Below are 8,213 nucleotides of genomic sequence, written 5' to 3' on the forward strand. Positions count from 1 at the left end.
GTGTCTCTGTGACTGATGAGACTGAGCAAGCAACCCCAGAAAACCTCAATTATATTTGTGTCCAGTTTTTCTCTGAAAAATAAATGGTAAATGGAGCATTTGTAAAATGGGTAACAAATATAAGTGGTATGTCAATAAGAAAATGGTTTGCAGAGAAAAGAATGAATGATGTAGGGTTAAAGTTAAGTCAATGCCACTATGTCGGTAGAAATTAAAATGTTTTTAATTCCTTTTTGGTACAAAGGAGTTACATGTCTATTTTATCTGAATAGCTCTAAAATTCTACAATTATATCTTGTGGCAACTCTGAGTTTCCAATAAAATGTGAAAAGACTCCCTTTGTGTTGGATTGCTTTTGTTGCTTATCATACACTTTGCAAACAGTTCCTGATATTTCCCGTCTTAAATGAGGGGCTTTCAACTCCTGGGTCAGTGCAAAGCCAACCCTAAAGCAGGTTTGTGCACTTTTATAATCTTTTTTCAAACATAGAGGTTGGTGCTTTGATTGTAAAATAAGTCTTACCTTCATGGTACTTCCAGACTAGGGTACAAAGAGAATTCTTATTTTGCAACTCAATATATTTAAAGTATGGATAATAATATGAAGGTGAAAGCAAGACTAATAACCTCAGGGAATCCAAATAAGGTTAGTCTATTGGGCAAATAGCAGCGAAACGCAATAAAAATGGTAGGCTCATGAGCTCATCAACTGTGAATGATATTTCCTTCAAAAACTATACTTATTCATAAGCAATTATAAATGTATGAGAATATAACTTTACGTGGAGATTTAACTTGAGTAAAGAATGGTGTTGTATTAGTTTCCTAGGGCTTCTGTAGTAAGTTAGCATTAACTTTTGGGCTTAAAACAATAGCAGTGTAGTGTCCCACAGTCTGGAGGTCAGAAGTCTGAAATCAATGTGTCAGCAGGACTATGCTTACACTGAAGGTTATAAGAATGTATTCTTCCTAGCTTCTGGCAGGTCCTGGCAATCCATGGCTTTCTCTGGTTTATTGCTGCATCATTTCAATTTGTCTTTGTCTTTACTATGTGTCTTTCCTTTTCTCACAAGGACACCAGTCATTGGATTTAAGGCCCTATCTAATCTAGTATGATCTCAACTTAGTAACTAGTTATGTCTACAAAGGCCTATTTCCAAATAAGATCACATTCTAAGGTTCCGGACAGATGTGAATTTGGGGCAGGGGGGTGGGGAGGACACACCAAACCCACTACAGGTGTCATCTGATTTATGTTTAGATATAAACAGAAAAACTACCAAAAAAAAAAAAAAGAAAGAAAGGAAAAGATAAGAAAACAATGGCAAGAACACTGATCTCAGACCTAGGAATCTGTGGTTGGTTCTTTCTTTCCACTGCTATTGCCTTAGGCCTGATCCTCAGCATCTTTTATCCATAGTCATTGCAATAGGCTGCCAACCAAGATCCTTGCCTTAGCCAGTCTGCCTCTGTTCAGATTCTGCCTTTGCCACTTTTTAGCTTTGAGATCTTGGACAAGTAATTTAGCCCATCAGTTCTTGGTTTCTTCACCTGTGAAATGGGAATAACTACACTTTCTTCATGGGGTTTCTATGATGATTAAATCACTGAATCTGTGTGAATAACTTATATAGTCTGTAATCCAGAGTACATAATAGTGTATAGTTTTCATAATTATTAGTATCCCTTTAGTATAATCCATTCTGCCTGTCATAGGCAGGGTTATGTTTGTAAACCTAAAATCTGATGTCATTCTCTTCTAGATATTTGCAAATGATTTACCCTACAAGGAGTTAATACTCAAAATATATAAAGAACTTATATGACTTAATACCAAAAAGCAAAAAATCCCACTGAAAAATCAGCAGAGGACATAAATAGACATTTTTTCCAAAGAAGACATAAAGACGGCTAATAGACACATGAAAAAGATGTTCAACATCACTCATCAAATCAAGACCACAATGAGATACCACATCATATATCAAAAAGACAAATAATAAATGCTGAAGAGAATGTAGAGAAAAAGGAACAAGAAATGTAAAGTGGTGCAGCCACTGTAGAAAATTGTGTTGAAGTTCCTAAAAAATTTAAGAATAGAAATACCACATGATCCAGTAATTCCGCTACTGGGTATTTATCCACCAAAATGAAAACATTAACTTAAAAAGACATATGTGTCCCTGTGTTTATCGTTGCATTATTTACAATCACCAAGATATGGAAGCAACACAAATAACCACTGAGAGATGAATGGGTAAAGAAGGTGTGATGTATATATATTGGAATATTACTGAGTCATAAAAAAGAATGAAATCTTGCCATTGGCAACAACATGGATGAACCTACAGGGTATGCTGCTAAGTGAAGTAAGTCAGACAGAGAAAGATAAATACCATATGATTTCACTCATATACATGTGGAATATAAAAAACAAGACAAAACAAACAAAAAACAATACAGAGATCAAGTTGGTGGTTGCCAGAGAGGAGGTACGTGGTAATATGAGTGAAATAGATGAAGGGGATTCAGAGGTACAAAATCCCAGTTATAAAATATATAAGTCACAGAGATAACTACAGCATAGGTAATACAGTCAATATTCATGTAAAACATCGTATGATGACAGATGATGACTACACTTACTGTATGAACACTGGGTAACACATAGAATTATCTAACCAATATAACCCAAAACCAATATAACATTGTGTGTCAATTATATTTCAATAATAAAAAAAATCTGATGTCATTCTTTTTTTTTAAACATGTTCCATGTCAGCGAGCTGATTATCGGACCCAGTGAACTCTCAGTAGTTACGATGCCCTTAATATTTGCTCATTATCTTGTCCATTTCCCCCACCTCTCAACCAATAGGTGCACTGAGCAAAAATGTGATGGCTTCTCATGCCTCCTTGCTTTTGCACACATAATCTCTGTATCTTGAATACCCCTGACTCCTTGTTCACCTGGTGAATACTGACCCAAATCTGCTCAGTGCTCAAGTGTCAGCTCCCTGAGAAGGCTTCTTAAAAGCTCAGGGCAATGGGCTCCTCTTATTTGCTGTCTAAGCATATTGAACCTTCATATTTGCTTGTGATTATTTATTGTCATATCTTCTTTTGTGGATTAGGAGTTCCCTGAAGGTAAGCAAAATGTTCTATCAATTATTAAAGAGCTAACTCCTTGGGAGAAAATACAGCATATTAGCCAATAACACGTGGTTTGGAGTTGGACACACTTGCGTTCTGCCTTTTTACTAGCTGTGCAACCTTGGGGATGTTATTTAACTTGTAAATTGGGGTAATAAACATACTCACCTACTGGGGTTGAGGTAATGCTAGCAATGCACAATGCTAAGAATATATTAAGGGATATTTAATAAATGCCTTTAAAAATTGTTAGTTGAACATAACTGAAAAAAATCACACAAGCTTGCAGCTTGTTGCTGTCAAATATTAAGTCTCCCACTCTTAGGCTCAGTTTAATCTTTTTATTTTTATCCTTAGTAATTCCCTTGCCTACACTCCTTAAAATTCATCCAAACCCTCACTGTTCTCATAGGACCAAACTTCTTCATTCTCAGCAGATGACTCTACCTCCTACTAGCAAAAAATAAATATGAATAAATAAGTAAATAATAGTCAAAGTTTTCAAGCGTTCTCTTCATCTCCCTTCTGCCCCACTATCCCTTCTGGGACACACACACACACACACACTCCTACAAATGTAACTATATGTTAATTTATGCTGGCTTCCTTCCTTCCAGAGAAGAGAATACTCCTTCAACTGTTGGATGGCAGTTCTTCTCACTGTATGTCATTTATCTTAGTCTCCTCTGCCTTCTCCAGGACCCTGCCTCACTACACCCTCCCTCAGTAACACCTGCCTTGCTAGTGCACATCTTCCTTGCAGTTTACAAATATGCCACACATCTCATCCCAAATAAAACAACAAAAGAGTCTCCACTGGCTCTGCCTTTAGATGTTTTCTTGCCTTTCTTCTTCCACTTTCATCCAAACCTCCAAAGAATAGTCTAGAAAAGCAATCTCCACACTTTCATCACCCACGTACTCATTAACCCACCTAACCGCAATTAATAACTACTCAACTGAAAGAACTCTCACTGAAGTCACCTATGTCCTCTGAATTGCCAATTTTTAAAAAAATATTTATTTATTTATTTATTTATTTATTTATTTATTTATTTATTTAATTTATTTATAAAGAGACAGAGAGAAAGAGGCAGAGGGAGAAGCAGGCTCCCCAAGGGGAATCCGATGTGGGACTCGATCCCTAGAACCCTGGGATCTTGCCCTGACCCGAAGGCAGATGCTCAACTGCTCAATCACCCAGGCATCTTTGCATCGCCAAATTTCATGATACAACACTCTAGTTTTCCTGGTAGGTTTTGACTATTTTGTTGAACCTTTTATTGAAGACTTCACTTCTATTCCAAATGGTGACCTTATATCTTTGGTCTGCTATCCTTTACACTGTTCTTACCCTTGAGAAATGGCATCAACTTTCAGGATTTTTTTTGTATTATAACCTTTGACTCTCAAATTGTTATGTCTTCCCCAGATTTCAGAATAGATTATCCTACTGCCTTTTAAATTTTTCTAACTGAATATTCCACAGGCATTTTTAAATTTAGCTTGTTTAAAGCTGAACTTGTTCTTTTTTGTCCTGATTCTCTTCCCATAATCTCTCTCTTTATAGGCAGCTCAATTATCCAAAGTCACCAAGCCTAATATGGGATGTATGAGGACAGGAATTCAAGGCGTGCCCTTTTGGGGATACACTTAAACTTTAGGGTGAGCTCTCTGTGGCCTAGGAGGGAAGACAAAAACCCTGGAAGCAAATCCTCTTTGCTCTGCAAAGAATCACCTCAGTAGTCTCTCTTGATTATGTGGATAAAAGGCAAGAAGGTACCTTTTGTCCTAGATGATTTTTATTGTTATTTACTTTCTTTTGAATGTTTATCAAAAACTGCTTCACTTTGGGTATTCAGAGCTATTTCCTAGAGTGGAGGAAAAATGGATAAATGCAGCCCAGGGCTTATGTGTACTCCATGAGATCTGAAATCCCCAAAACCTGTGCTGTAGACTAGGGTCGGTCAGCACCTTCATCCACCCACTCCCCTCACCTCAACCCATCCAATTAATCATCCAACATTTTTAAAGTATTTCTTAAATACACCTCCTTTTCATATTAGCCACCACCTTCCTAAACCAGACCTTTACCCTCTGTCATCTTTCAAGTAGTGCAGTAACCTCTCTGGCAGAGTTCCCAGTAATTAGTCTTGTCTTCAGATCTGTCTTTCACAAAACCATCTGAGTTACCTAACTAATATTTAGAGTCTTTCAGTAACTTTTTCTTTCTTACAAGATCAAGACTTAGTTCATTAAATGGCACAAAACCTTCTCTATGATCCAGTATTTTCAGTTTAACTATTGCTGCTCCTTGCTTGCACTATTCTGTAACAGCAGACAGCATAATTTCCTACACAACACATTATTTTACCTTTTCTGCCTTTGGCTTAGGAGATCAGCTTTGCTTGGAATATCTGTTCTCAGCCTCCTCATCTGTATAAACTTGGCCTATCTCTGAAAGGCCCAAGTTATTCCTAGCTGTGTCAGGTGATCTGCTCCTTCATGTTCTTTTTTTTTTTTTTTAGTTTTTATTTTTTAATTAAAAAAAGATTTTATTTATTTATTTGAAAGTGAGAGAGAGACAGAGATAGCAACAGAGATAGCCAGAGAGAGCAGAAGGAGGGAAGAGAAGGAGAAGCAGGGTCTCTGCTGAGCAGGGAGCCTGACATGGAGCTCAATCCGAGGACCCTGGGATCATTCATGACTTTAGCCGAGGGCAGATGTTTAACCAACTGAACCCACCCAGGCACCCCTGCTCCTTCATTTTCATGGCACCCTATCCTATGTCTAGTGGCTCGCTTCCACATTGTACTGTTTTCATCCATTCATTTCCTTGCCTTTCCTCACCCTTACCTCCTCCTCCAGAAAGATAAAGTATTATTCATTTTTATATTTCTAGCACCTATTACAGTGTTTGAAACATAATAAATAATCAGTAAGTGCTTGTTCAACTGAATAAGTAAATTCTAACTCTTCCACTAATTTATTATTGACCTTGGGAAAGTCCCAGACTCTCTAGCACTCAGTTATTTCATATAAAGTTAAGGAGCTGAACTAATCTCTTAAATGTCCCTTTCAGTTCCAACATTCTATGATGCTTCTATTATGTTTGTTGAAAGAGTGTAATGGAGTGAAAATTTATTTTTAATAGTCTATAATTACTAACAAAAACATTCTCTATTTCATCACTCGGCTACTCTGCTTGAAATTTAATATAAAGAGTTTAACTTAAAATATCCAAGTTATAGTGCATAAAGCTCCCACCTTAATGAATTGAAGTAAACAAAAGTAATTCACATTCCTATAGTTTAATCACTAGATATACATTCAAATGTGTAGAGAAGGCATAGAATAATTACTGCATTATAACTGGCTGTTGAAATTAGCTATAGTGAAATTATGAAACCAGTCATCGTTTCCTACTCTTGTATTTTCTTACTGTTAATAACTTGATTCTGCAGTTTAAGTTTAACCTAGTGTTTATTATGTGGGTTATTTTTTAAAATGAAATGTTTACCTTGAAATAATTTTAGATTTAAAGAAAAGTTGCATAGGTAATACACAGAGTTCCAGTAAATCTGGACTGTTTCTCCTGCTGTTAACAACTTACATTACTAGAGGAAATTTGTCGTAATTAATGAACTAATATGGACATATTATTATTAAAGTCCATATTACATGCAAAATTCTTTAATTTTTACTTAATATCATTTTTTCTTTTCCATTATCCCACTCAGGACACAACATTACATTTAGATGCTGTATCTCTTTAAGCTCTTCCTGGCTCTGACTATTCTGACTTGCCTGGTTTTTGATGGCCTTGATAGGTTTAAGGAGTACTGTCAGGTATTCTGTGGAATGTCCCTCAATTTGAGCTTGTCTGATTTTTTTTTTTTTTTTTTATGATTAAAGTAAGGTTCTAGGTTTTTGGAGGAAAACCATAGAGGTAAAGTATCATTCTTTGCATATCATATTGATGGTACATACTATCAGTATAACCTATCAGTGATGATGTTGACTTTGAACACTTGGCTAAGGTATTGTTTGTCATATTTCTATACTGTAAAGTTACTCTTTTCTTTCCTTTCCATACTGTACTCTTTGGAAGGAAGCCACCGTGCTTAGCCTTACCCTTAAGGGGCAGGGGGCATAGTCCACTTCCTTAAGGGTCAAGTATTTACATAAATTATTTGAATTCTTCTGCATGGGAGATTTGCCTTCTTTCTCCCATTTATTAATTTATTCAATCACTTATTTTTACCAGTATGGACCTATGGAATATGACTTATTTTTGCAACATCAATTATTAAGTAGAAGTTAAAGGAGAACAAAATAAACATGAAACAGAGAAGGGAACAGGGAACCAAATAGCATTATGTTTATCCTGATGCTAATCTAATTTGCTTCAAATGATTTCAGCCCCTGTACTGTAAACAACAGTGGTATAAAATGTATATAGAACAGTGTACTTAAATGTAAGGTTTTTATTTTCACAAACTGAATGAACCTATAAAACCTGTAACTAGTTCAAGAATCAATACTGGCCCTCCAGGAACCTTCCCTCTCAATTCTGGTAACCATGATCTTTAATTCTAACAGATAAGTTTTGCCTGTTTTTGAACTTCATACAAATGGAATCATATCTGTATTCTATTTGTGTCTGGCTTCTTTCACTTAATATTTTTTGGAGGGTGGAATTGGGGAGAGATTCATCCATGTTATTGCATGTAGCTGTAGATTATTCTTATTGTTATATAATGTGAAAATATATTGTGTGAATATACAATGTACTTCCTCATGTGTAATTGTTAATCTTTCTTAATGCTATTCACGGTCTGACTATATCACCTGTATTTGTTTTTCTGTTGAGGTGGACTGGGTCGTTTCTAGTTTGTGATAATTATGGATAGTGCCACTAGGGACATTCAGGTCTTTTAGTGAACATATGGACACATTCATGTTGACTTTATAACAAAAAATATTATTGTTGGATCATAGGATATACTTATGATTACCTCAAGTAGACAATTCAGTTTTCCAAAGGTGTTATACCCATT

The 8,213-nt window shown here is 35.9% G+C and overlaps 1 protein-coding gene across 3 annotated transcripts in view; it reads right to left on the bottom strand.

Moving 5' to 3' along the window:
* KCNQ5 (potassium voltage-gated channel subfamily Q member 5) overlaps positions 1 to 8,213 on the bottom strand; it is a 499,459-nt gene that overhangs the window by 355,435 nt on the left and 135,811 nt on the right. The window lies entirely within an intron of this gene.

The sequence above is a fragment of the Canis aureus genome, chromosome 7 (genome assembly GCF_053574225.1).
Source record: "Canis aureus isolate CA01 chromosome 7, VMU_Caureus_v.1.0, whole genome shotgun sequence".
Classification (NCBI taxonomy): Eukaryota; Metazoa; Chordata; class Mammalia; order Carnivora; family Canidae; genus Canis; species Canis aureus.